This window comes from Symsagittifera roscoffensis, chromosome 6 (assembly GCF_963678635.1).
Source record: "Symsagittifera roscoffensis chromosome 6, txSymRosc1.1, whole genome shotgun sequence".
In the NCBI taxonomy this organism is placed as follows: Eukaryota; Metazoa; Xenacoelomorpha; order Acoela; family Convolutidae; genus Symsagittifera; species Symsagittifera roscoffensis.
This window is the reverse complement of record NC_087067.1, coordinates 19,602,273-19,613,785: the sequence shown is the minus strand read 5'-3', so window position 1 is coordinate 19,613,785 and position 11,513 is coordinate 19,602,273.

The window sequence follows — 11,513 nt, the reverse complement described above, 5'->3', positions numbered from 1 at the left end:
ATTGAGTCTTTATTTGGTTGACAATAACCTTGTGCGTTTTTATGGGAATTTGCTGTAAACATTATTGGTTTGCGTGGCTTTTGGTTGAAAACCATTTCGTATGGTGACATTCCTAAAGTTGTCGTGATTTGTGAATTATATGCTAAGGGAAATAATTTTACATCTGCTGACCATTCGGTATATTTTGTATCATTTCCGTTGATGATACATCTAAGATATTCTTGTAATGAACGGTTCATACCTTCGACTAAGCCGTTTGTCCAAGGTGCATGAGATGTACGTGGTTTGTGTTTAATGTTGTATAAATGACATAGTGTTATTATTTCATTATTTATGAATTCTGTACCATTGTCTGTGACTAAAATTTCTGGTAGTCCAAATTTTGCTATCCAGTGTTCATAGAGTGTTGTGTATGCGTAATAAGCATTACAATGTGGTACTGGGTTAAGTGCTACATAGTGTGTGAATGCGTCAACAATTACCATAATGTAGGAGTTTCCTTCTGATGAGGGTGAAATTGGTCCTTTAGTATCAAATGAGATACGGTGATTAAAGTATAAACTTTGTCCTTTAAAATCTTGTTTTTGTGCTACTTGTTTTTGATTTGGGTAAGGTTTATTTAGCTGACATACTATACAATCATTGCATAGTACTTTTATCCAAATTGGTGCATTTGGGAAGTAAAAATTTTGTATAAAATTTGAATATGTTTTCTCTGATCCAGAGTGTCCTTTAATATTTTGTGTATGTGATATATTAAAAGCTATAAGAATCATACTTATAGGAAGACAGGGAACTGTAGATTCATTTAGGTTATACTCTAAAAGGTCTGTTTTTTCGTTAATTGTTGTGTTGTTAAATTTGCGAAAGTATCGGAGGAGTGTTTTATTTCCTAGAATGGTTGAATCTGCTTTGATAGGTTTAGTTTTATATTTATGCCATGATTTCAGTTGTCGAATTATTGGGTCAAGGTTTTGATATTGTTTCAGTGTTGAAATTGTAATTGTTTCTGTTGGGGGGAGAAAAATGTTTTCGATTTCTAATTTAGATAAGGGTATTGTATCAAGTGGGTCGTGAAGGTCAAAAACTTGATTTATTGTGTATTTTGAATCACTTGTTTGGGGTCCTGATAAATTTATTTTATCAGTTAAATCTTCTTTTTCAATTAGTGGAAAATGATCTTTTTTAGGCAGGTGTTGTTTTGTTCGTTTTTGTTGGGTGTTATTTTTTATCCATTGAGAATATGGGATTGGTTTGAAAGTTGATGTTCCAAGTAAATCAACTTCGTAATGATTATTTTGACAATCTAGATAAAGTGGGAAATGTTGTAAATTATTCATTTGTGATTGTTCAATATCAGTTTTTACTGCATATTTGCATTCTAATCGGGGTGATGTTTCGTTTTCTGCAAGGTAGAATTTTATATTTTTGGGTATTTCAACTGTGGTTTTTCGTGTAAGTAATTCAGGTGGTGTATTTCGACTTAAGGTGTCTGGTAATGCAAGATTTTTTCCTGCAGTCCAAACTATATGTAAGTTTGGAAATTTCATTAGAATTAGTTGAAATCTGTAAACTCGGTGGTTTGGGTTAGATTTCTGTGTGAAGAGAAAAATGATTGGTTTGTGATCTGTGAATAAAACTGTGGGATGTTTTGATCCAAGTATCAGAAATTCATATTCTGTAAGTGTATAGATTATGGCTGTACATTCTCTCATTAGAGTTGAGAGTCTTAGCTCTGCTTGAGTGAATAATCGAGAGTTTGCTGATATAAGGTTCATTTTATTTGTACCATTATGTGATTGTAATAGTGCTGCGCCGATGCCAAAGTTCGAAGCATCGCACATTGCATAAAATGGTTGATCAGGGTCTGGAATTGTGTTTGAAATTTGTTCGGTTAAAAGTTTCTTTATTTCTTCGAATCGTGTTTGATGTTCTGTATTCCATTCAAAATTATTTTGTTGTCTAAGGATGTTGTAAAATGGTCGTAGATATAATTGCATTTTATAAACATATTTACTTAAAAAGTTTAACATTCCAAGGAATTCTTGGATTTTCTTTTTATTTGTTGGTGGTTGAAGTTTTTGAATAGCGTCAATGCGTGATTTCAGTGGAGTGATTGTTTTTCTTTCTATGTTATGTCCTAAGAATTTAACTTTTGTCAAAAAGAAGTGTGATTTATCGGGGGCGGCCTTCAGATTTTCGTTCTGAAGTATTTGGTGATATGTTTCTAAAACTTTGAACATTTCGTCTTTTGTTTGTGATTGCATAAAAACATCGTCTAGATAGGTGATTGCGTTTTTCTTGAGTATCAGTGGTCTAAAAATTTTGCTCATAAAAGCTGAAAATGCTGCTGGTCCTATGGATATTCCATAGAATAAGCGGTTAAATTCATATTGTTGGTTTCCAATAACAAATTGTGTTAAACGTCGTGATTGTTCATCTAGTGGCATTTGATTGTATGCACTATTCATATCGGCGGTTGTGAAGTATTTGCCGTTTATTTTTGTTAAAATAACTTGTATTGGTTCAATGGGCCAATTACATTTTGATTCATCTATGAGTGAATTGAGGTATCTAGCATCGAGAACGATTTTTAATGATTCTCCTTTAGCTAGAATGATAACGGGGTTGATGAATGTGTTGCCTTTTGGTTGTTCTTCTTTGTTTACTGGTGATATAATTTTGTATTGTTCTAAAATATCGAGTAATCTGTTTACTTTATCATGTAAGTGAATTGGTACTTTACTTGCTCTTTGTTTTTTGAAAACCGCGTCAGGTTTTAATGGGAGATGTAGTGATGAACTTATTTTACCAACATCGAATTTTGATGTTGCATAGACTGATGAATATTTAATTAGCTGTTTGGCTAATTTTTCGAATTCGTCTTGTGTTATTTGTGAATGTTGGAAGTTAAACATTGTTAAGAATTTTTGTTGGTGCTCTGTGTAATTACTTATGTTGAATGTAGGTTTGAAATATGGAGTTTTTGTGAAATAATCCGTATTTCTGTTTTCGTTACTTATTATATTATTTATAGATAATTCTTCATTAAGAATTGTAGATTGGCATATATCTAGTAATTGGAGTATATTATTTACGCGATAGGCTTTTTCGTGTATTGGTGTTATTGTAGCGTTGGTTTCACAATATCCTAGAAGTCCTAAAGGTAATGTTACTTGGTAAGGTGTGTTGTTATAAACATGTAAAGAAATTATATCTGAATTCGAATTTTTCAAATATTTTATTGAAGAGATTGTGATTTTGAAAAATTTATGAATAGGTTTGAATTCAAAATCTGACATATAAAATTTTTGTTTGTTTTGTTCTTTATCATATTGGTGAACTTGTTTGATTGAAAAATTATAGATGTTTCCTGATAGTGGTTTCAGGTGTTTTCTTTGTTGGTTATATATTGGATAGAATTTCGAAAAGAATGGTGGTTGTTTATTTAATCTTTGAAAAAATGTTAAAGATGTTTCTTTTGTTTTTGTATATTTATCTTTGATTAATATTTTACTATTTAGTATGTTAATTGTTGGTATATACTTTGAAATAAATGGTATTCCAATGATATTATATTTAATATCAGTGATATGGAATATTTGTTTGAATGGTTTATTTAAAATTTTGCTTTGCTCTATTGTTCTGGTAGGGAGGAGAAATAATTGGATTTTTCCGTAGTTTATCAATGTTGATCCTTGTGCTGTTGCTAGCTTGCTGGAGGTTTCCAGAGGTGTTAGCTTTGGGTGTAAGGATTTTATTTCATTCCATGTGGGAATGTTTATTATGTTTGATTCTGCTCCTGAATCAATTAAAAAATCTATTTCAAGGTCTGGTGGTTGAAATTCTTTATTTCTTGGGCTTTCTAAGAGAAATGGTATTGTCCAAATTTTTTCTTTGGGTTGTTCTTTTTGTATATTTTGGTAGATGTGGTTTGTATTCAAGCATTTTGTTTTGGCATTTTGATCTGGTTGTGCTGTAGTATTTTTTGCATTTGTTTCTTGCGTTGTTGGTGTGGAATTTATGGGTGTAGTGTAATGATTTTGAAGAAATTCTGATTGATTTTCATATATATGTGATGGAAAGGGTTGTTCATATATAACAGATTCATAGTCATTTTCGACTTTTATCATATTGATAGCAAGAGTGTTTTCAGTATCACTTTCTGAATCTGATGATGTACAATTTATTTGATTGAGTTGTAACGTATCGGTTACTGTGTCATCAATACCTGGGGGGTCTGATGTTGTTTCTGGATTAGATTGTACTTGATTGATTTGTCTTTGATGTTTAGGTGTACTGCTTCTATGACGATTATTAGATGTATTATAGTGATTATTATTTCGGTGTGGTGATTTGGAATAATTTCTGTAACGATTATTATAACTTGGGTGTCGATTTTGTGAATTATTTCGCGATCTGTTTTGATAATTGCTGTTTGGTCTGTTATAGTTCGATCTATTATATGAGTTATTTCTTGATCGATTGTTTGGGTAATTCTGGTTTCGGTTGTTTGAATAACTTCTATTTCTATTATAGGAGTAGTTTCTATTCCTATTGTATGATGAATTTCGTGATTGGTTGTTTGGATAGTAGTTATTTCTTGGTTGGGAATTAGATCTAAAAACAAATCGTTGTGTATTCGAATTTGATCTGGAGTAGTTATTTCTACTATTTGGTCTATTGTAGTGATTTTGTGATGAATTATACGTGTTTCTTCGTTCTGGTGATCTTCCTCTATAACTTGAGTTATATGGGGATTGATTTCTTGTATAACTTGTATTGTTCGGAAGTGGCTTTCCTGAACTGTTGTTGCTGTATACATTTTTGTTTGGTAGATTTTGATCTTTTTTCATGTATTGATAGAATGATTTATTTGGTTCTTTGTATTTTTGAGGTTTATTTTGACTATCTTGCTGTTTTTGTCTACATTCGGAAATACTATGTCCGTATCGTCGGCAATAATTACACCATTTTTTGAAAGATGGTTTGCCTTTAAAGTTCGGGTTCTTTTCGTAAATATTGAGTATTTCAGTGATTTTTTCAACGAGGTCTGTTTCTGATTCCTGTATATTATTAATATTAGTGGAAGTCGTTTCAATTTTGTTAACGTATTGTAATTTCAGATTTTCCGTTTCTTCTAGTTTCATCGTGATTTCTGCTTGTTCTAGTTTGTCTACTAGTTTTCTAAAATCTAAATCGGGTTCTCGAATTGAAGAAGGATGGGATGCTCTCTTTTTTATTGCTATTTTCCTTAATTGTGGTGTTAAGGTCATCATTAAGATTTCTGTCATCTTAGTGTTTTTATAGTCGTGTGTATTTAGTGAATATGCTTTTCGAACTAGTGTTTCGATTCGTACTGCTATTTGCTTGATGGTTTCGTTTGGTAATCTACGAATTTCATTACATAAAACTCTTTGTTGTTGTTTGTTTCTTTCGGAGTCGAACATTTTTGAAAATTCTTGTGTAAATCTTTTCCAGTTTGATTTTATTTCTAGAGGTAGTACTGAAAACCATTTTTGGGCTGCGCCATCTAAGGTTGTTTGTATTAACGCTGTGCGTCGATGTATCCAATTTTGATGTAGTGGCGTATTTATTGGTTCAGGTCCGATATTTAAAATCAGGTTTGCTGTTACTGCATTTAAATAATCTTCTACAGAGTATTCAGGGTCTGTTCCTGTGAAAACCATTAAAGGTTTGTTTGATGTTATTGATGATCCACCCATAAGGTATGGATTCATTGTCATTTGTAATGATTCTGCTGCATTTGGCATTTGAGAAAAATTTGAAAGTTGGTTTCTTGTTATTTCATGTTGTTGAAGATAATATGGGAGTGGTATTTCATTTTGCATTTGTGATGGTTGATACGAGTGTGCAGTCATTGGATTTTGTTGTTGAATTGGTTGAAAAGATTGTGTATTAATTGGATTTTGTTGTTGAATTGGTTGTTGATGTTGTGCATTTATTGGTTGTGGAGAAAAATTCCTATGATTTATACGTGTTTTCTGTATTCCTTGTCTACGATATTCTTGAGTATTTTGTGCAAATATATCTGGTTGTAGGAAATCTTCATCTGAGGATAAATAATCCATTTGATAAGATGTTTGTTTTTTATTTTTATTTTGTTGAAAAAATGGGTAATTTTCACTGCGATCCTGTGGAGGATTTGGTTGAAAATTATTTGAATTATATTGGGCTGTTGGGTTATCCCAGTTTCGAGGTTTTGTATATTGATTAAAATTCCTTTGTGGTTGATAATTTGTTTTTGACGGATGTGTATAATTATAATTATGGTCTGCAAAGTTGTTTCTAGTGAATGTTTTGCGTGTTTTTGATGGTATTGTCACGGGTTTGTATGTTTGATAATCCATATGTGAATATTTAGGGGCAACCGAAGGTTTTACGGTTGATTGTAAAGTTACCTGTGTTTGTGAAGGATTTGTATTTCTTGGTGTTGTTAAATTTGGGCGTATTGGTGAAATACTTTGTTGTGTAGTTGTTGTGTGTACAATTTCTTCATTTATGAAGTGTGATGGTGTCTGGATATCTTGTTGAGTAAGATTCCTAGTTCCATTGAGGTTTTCATTGTGTATGACTGTAGAGTTTAAACTATTATTTTGTGTATCGGGTAAAAATGTATTATAGTTTAATGGTGTTGCATCAATTGTTAATGGTATTACTCTTACATAGTCTCTTATGTAAGATATTGTACCTATTGCTTGACTTGAGATTGATTGTGGGAAGCTTATAAATGCGGGATGAGACCATTCGGGGTCCCAAACATAATCTGATTGTTCTGTGATAGCGGTTTCATCGTTCGAATTTTGGGGTCTAAAATTTTTTCTTGCTTGTGCAATTAAATCAATATTGTGTGTGAAATAATCTATTATGAACCATGCTAAAATTTTTTGTAAATCGTGTCTGGTATGTTGTGAAACGTCGTCTTTCGTGAAATTTTCTTTAATGACGTTCAAATAACTAGAGAGTAGTGTGATTTCATGTCGTACTCTTAAATGTTTAGATGTGTCTGTCGGTGAGACATTTGTTAATGGTAGTTCATTTTCTAATATTGAAATATAACTATATATTATTGCGAAAACTTCATTGGTGAAAATGGAGTTTGCTCTTTGTGAGTTATGGTATTGGATGCTTTTTATATATTCTGAAAAGACTTTTGAAAATTCTAAATCGAGATCGTCTGTTTGAATAGTATATGTTCTATTATTATGGTTTGGGGAAGTGAATTCTATAGAGTAGATTCCATACTGTTGTGTTATGTTGCATATATCTTTTAGATAGTGATCTATGATTTGTCTTTTGATTTTTACATCGGGGAACTCTGTTTTACATGGACTAATTCCGGGTTCAAATAAATTTATGAGTAAATTTTGACAAAATAAGTGTTGTCCTCTATCAGTATCTGCGTCTACTATAAAGGGAAAGATTTCATCATCATCTGGAGTTTCTTCACCTGGAGTGTGTGTTGAGCTCATTTTTTCGTTCAATGACTGTTAATATGTAATTATTAATGTGTCGAATTGGTTGATTCCAATTGTATAGATGTACTGGTTTGTGTTTGTACTGCTTTTTTATTCTTCTTTTTCCTCTTTGTGATGAATTTGAAGTTGTTTCTGAGTCAGAAAAATATAATTGATCGTGAAGTGGGTAATTTTTATCTACTGATTCTTTTAGTTTGTAAAGTTCGTCTAAACTGTTGGTTTCTGATTCTGAAAATGCGTTTCGATTCTTTGAAAATCTTTTTCGTGTTATTTGTCTTTGTTTAGTTATTATTTTTCTCTTTAGTGTTTGTCGTTTTGTGCGAATGTATCCAACTGTTTGTGTATGAGGTGTGATTACAAGGTCGTATTTTTTGTTATCTATTTCACAATTGTGTAAAATGATTGTTTGTTTATTTCCTAGGTTTTTAAATGACATAAGGTTTAGGATGACGGATGCAAAAGGTTGTTAAATGATTTCTATTTTCTTAAACTGTTAGTTCTTACGATTTTTTGGTTAGCTTAACCTGGGTCTTTTTGTTCAGGGTTGGAGAGAAAAGTATATCGATTCCGGAGAATGATTTTACTTTCTCGTGACTAGTATAAGCTAAGGTGTTAACTTACTTAATCTTACTTAAGGGAGTGATTGTGTTCAAGGGTTGGAGAATAGTAAATCGATCCACAAGGTTCAGGTATAATTAGAACGCGAGTAGTTCGTTAGGTACTATTTTAAACTTACTAAGTCTAAGATTTATCCTGGGTCTGGTAAGAGGAGGGGTCAAGTGAAGGATGAATAACCGAAGTTCTTCACTGCTTATCCTAATTTGAATGATTAGTTTTGTTTAAAAATTTCTATTAGTCTTGGGTTTTTAGAAAGGGTTGGATAGTGAATCGACGTTTGAGGTCGTTAGACACTAATTAAGTGGGTGGGGGAGAACAAAGTTGTTCTGTTTGATCCAAGGATAAGCCTTGATGATCAAATTTAAAATTTAATTAAGTAGAAAATGATTTAAGATCCAAGGATAAGCCTTGATGATCTGGTTTTAAAATTAAGTGACTTTAAGTTTTAATAATGTTTTAATTTGTGTAAAGTAAAGATTTAGTGTTTTTATGATATTAGTGGGTTTGATGATTGCTGTTATGTTTTAGGTGATGAAGCTGGAACAACAGGATGATTTATGATTACTAACCATTTATTGTCATGCTACTAATTTTTATTTTTATTTTCCAATAAATATTTTTCAAACATGTTTTGTATAATACTGCAGAATTTTAAGAAAACGATCTTAGATCTTTTTATCAATCGTTATTGTATAATATTAATTTTGTTTAGCGCCTGAAATGATTTTGAAGATTAGCTTCAAGGTTTTATGTTTGCAAATGGAAATCTAAATTCATTGCAAGTAGTATTCGAAATATAAAAGTTTGTTCTGGCTTTTGCCGAACTATCATATAACTATACGGCAAGTTTCTACTTTGTCGTATGTCGTCTTTGGTTCGATGTCTTCTTCCAATTCCGGGTAGTTCTATTATGGTTCGGAATATTGGCTCTGATCTATTGAGTCGGAGAGACATTTCAATTAAATTATTGTCGTATAACATTTTGTAAATGTTTTTGTCTAATTTCTAATCTATTCTTGGTTAATTCTAATCTAATAAGGTCTTGTTCGAGACTTATGGTCGCACCAGATGAGTTAGAACCGAAGTGTAACTCATAGAGTAATTTCGGATAGGGTACACCGTCTGCTCGTCACGCTATCTTATTTTCGGCCGGATAGATTCGTGCAACTTCTTAGTCTAATACCGATCCTAATCTTACTCTTATACTATCTAGTCTCAGGTTGTTTAACTAGTCTCTGCTAGGCTCAATAGATCTAGGGTATACTGGTTTATTGCGGCTGCTGAAGTGCTCAGGAGAGTCCAACTAATTTCTAAGTTAAATTCAAATCTCTCTGGTGCTGAAATTACAAGTAACTTCAGCACTTACAAATAAGTGGGTTGTTAGTTAGATGGATCATGATTGGTTAGTATTAAATACTTTACATTGGTAAAACATTTAATTTATCCAATCATAAAATATAGTTTAGATCAGGTTCCAATTGTCCCAAATCGGCCAAAATGGCAATCTTTAAACCCCCATAACTTTACAAAAAATGATCACAGGTGAAATATTTTTTCAAATTTGAGCTCAGGACAACAATACCTTCTGAATGAAATTTAAAAAGTTCCGTCAAAATGGCTAGTTAAAAAGTCGAAGTTTGTCTGAAGAAAAAAAACAGACCCCGAGCACAAATATTCCGTCACTTTCGGTACGAAAAACGGAACAAGAAGGGCATGATCTTTTAAATGTATCAGAAGAGGTCATTAGTGCGCCCCTATCAGAGTTTCTCCGTTATCAAGGAATTGCGTGACAGTAAAAATGATGTACCATGATTGTGTTGCGGGAAGGGAAGGGCGTTAGTGAATGTTGTATGTCAGAGGGAGAGAACATGAAAATGTCACCCGATGTTCATCTCCCCCCTCTCCAAAACATACACTAAATTACAGCTTGGATGAAGGAAGGGGGGTGTTACTGAGTGTGCCTTTATGGTTGTGGGGCAAGTTTTCTGCAAAAATTTTACTATCAATGAGAGTTTAACCCCAAAGCCAATTACCATTAAAAGTGGTTTCATATGATATGTACACGATCTCACCTGACTTATATTTGCGGCATTTAATCGATTAACAAATAATCAAGCTCAGATTTCCGAAAAGAGAGCAGGATAGAAAATTAGCACATTAACCAAAAATAGAGCCGCAATGAATCTTCTCTTTATTTCAACAAAATGATGAAGAATCTTCAAAGCGACTGAAAATGTGGAGTAATTAAAATTTATGAAAAGTTCATAGGCTACTTCTTATATCCACTTGGCGCTGCAAGAAAGCAAATCTGAGATATGTTCCTATGTCATTGAGTCGTTTACTTCTCGGAAAATTTCGCGTCTGAAGTCAGTAAAAAAATTTCTGAGAACTGTTGTTTTTCGTTCAGTATTAAATGAAGTTTTGAATAATCTCTATTTTATCTAGCTTTCTAGTTTTCCATTTTTTTTCCAAGAAAAAAGTATGTCACTAGTTTTCACTTTCAATAATATTCATGAAAAACATTTTACATAAATGGAAAAACAATGGCTTTTTGGCCTGTTTTTGTTTTTTAAGAACAGTTTGCGGCACAGAATGTTTGGTCAAAATAGGGTTTTTATAGTGAGTTTCTAGCGAGAAAATCAATTTCGTCGACCTAAAAAAGTTGACCTAAATTTAATTCTTTTTTTTTTTGAAAATTCTACTCCTTGAGAAAATTCTAGAAAAAAAATCACATAGATCTTTCAAGCTATTTTTTATTGCAAATGAATTCGTTTTTATGCAAATGAAAGAAAACAGAATAAAGAGCATTTTGATCAACTTAAGCAATTAATTGAAATTCAACACTAAATTAGGTTTTTTCATAGTTTTTCAAATTTTGATAACTTGATCTTGAAATGAATATGTTCTAGGAGGGAAATTGGAGAGCTCATCTCTATGTTTGGACTTAATTAGTGATTACAACTGAACTAGAACTAATCATCTTCAGCGCAGGCGTGAAAAATGATCTACAGCCATACTTCAGCGTCGATTTGCTTTTTCTACAATTCGTAATGGATAAATCATTTTGTTGTTTCGGTCATTGAAAAAGAGGATGAAGTTTATCTTCGGGTGTGTTTTAGTTTCTTTTATCTTTTTTTCCCACGCAAATTCAGGTACTACTAATACTCATCGGAATGGGACGCGTAATATATCAGCGCAAATGCTTTCCAGTATTCGAACTGCTTTAAAAATTACTGAACACTTTTCGCAATATCGAGAAAGTTTTTTGAATTTTTAAAATTTTGATCCTATTTCTAGACGATAAACAGCGAGCGGGTTTTTTTTTCAAGAAAGAGTGATGTATCATATCAAATCCTTTTGAGTCATGTCTTGAACAACATGGGGAAATTGCCAAAA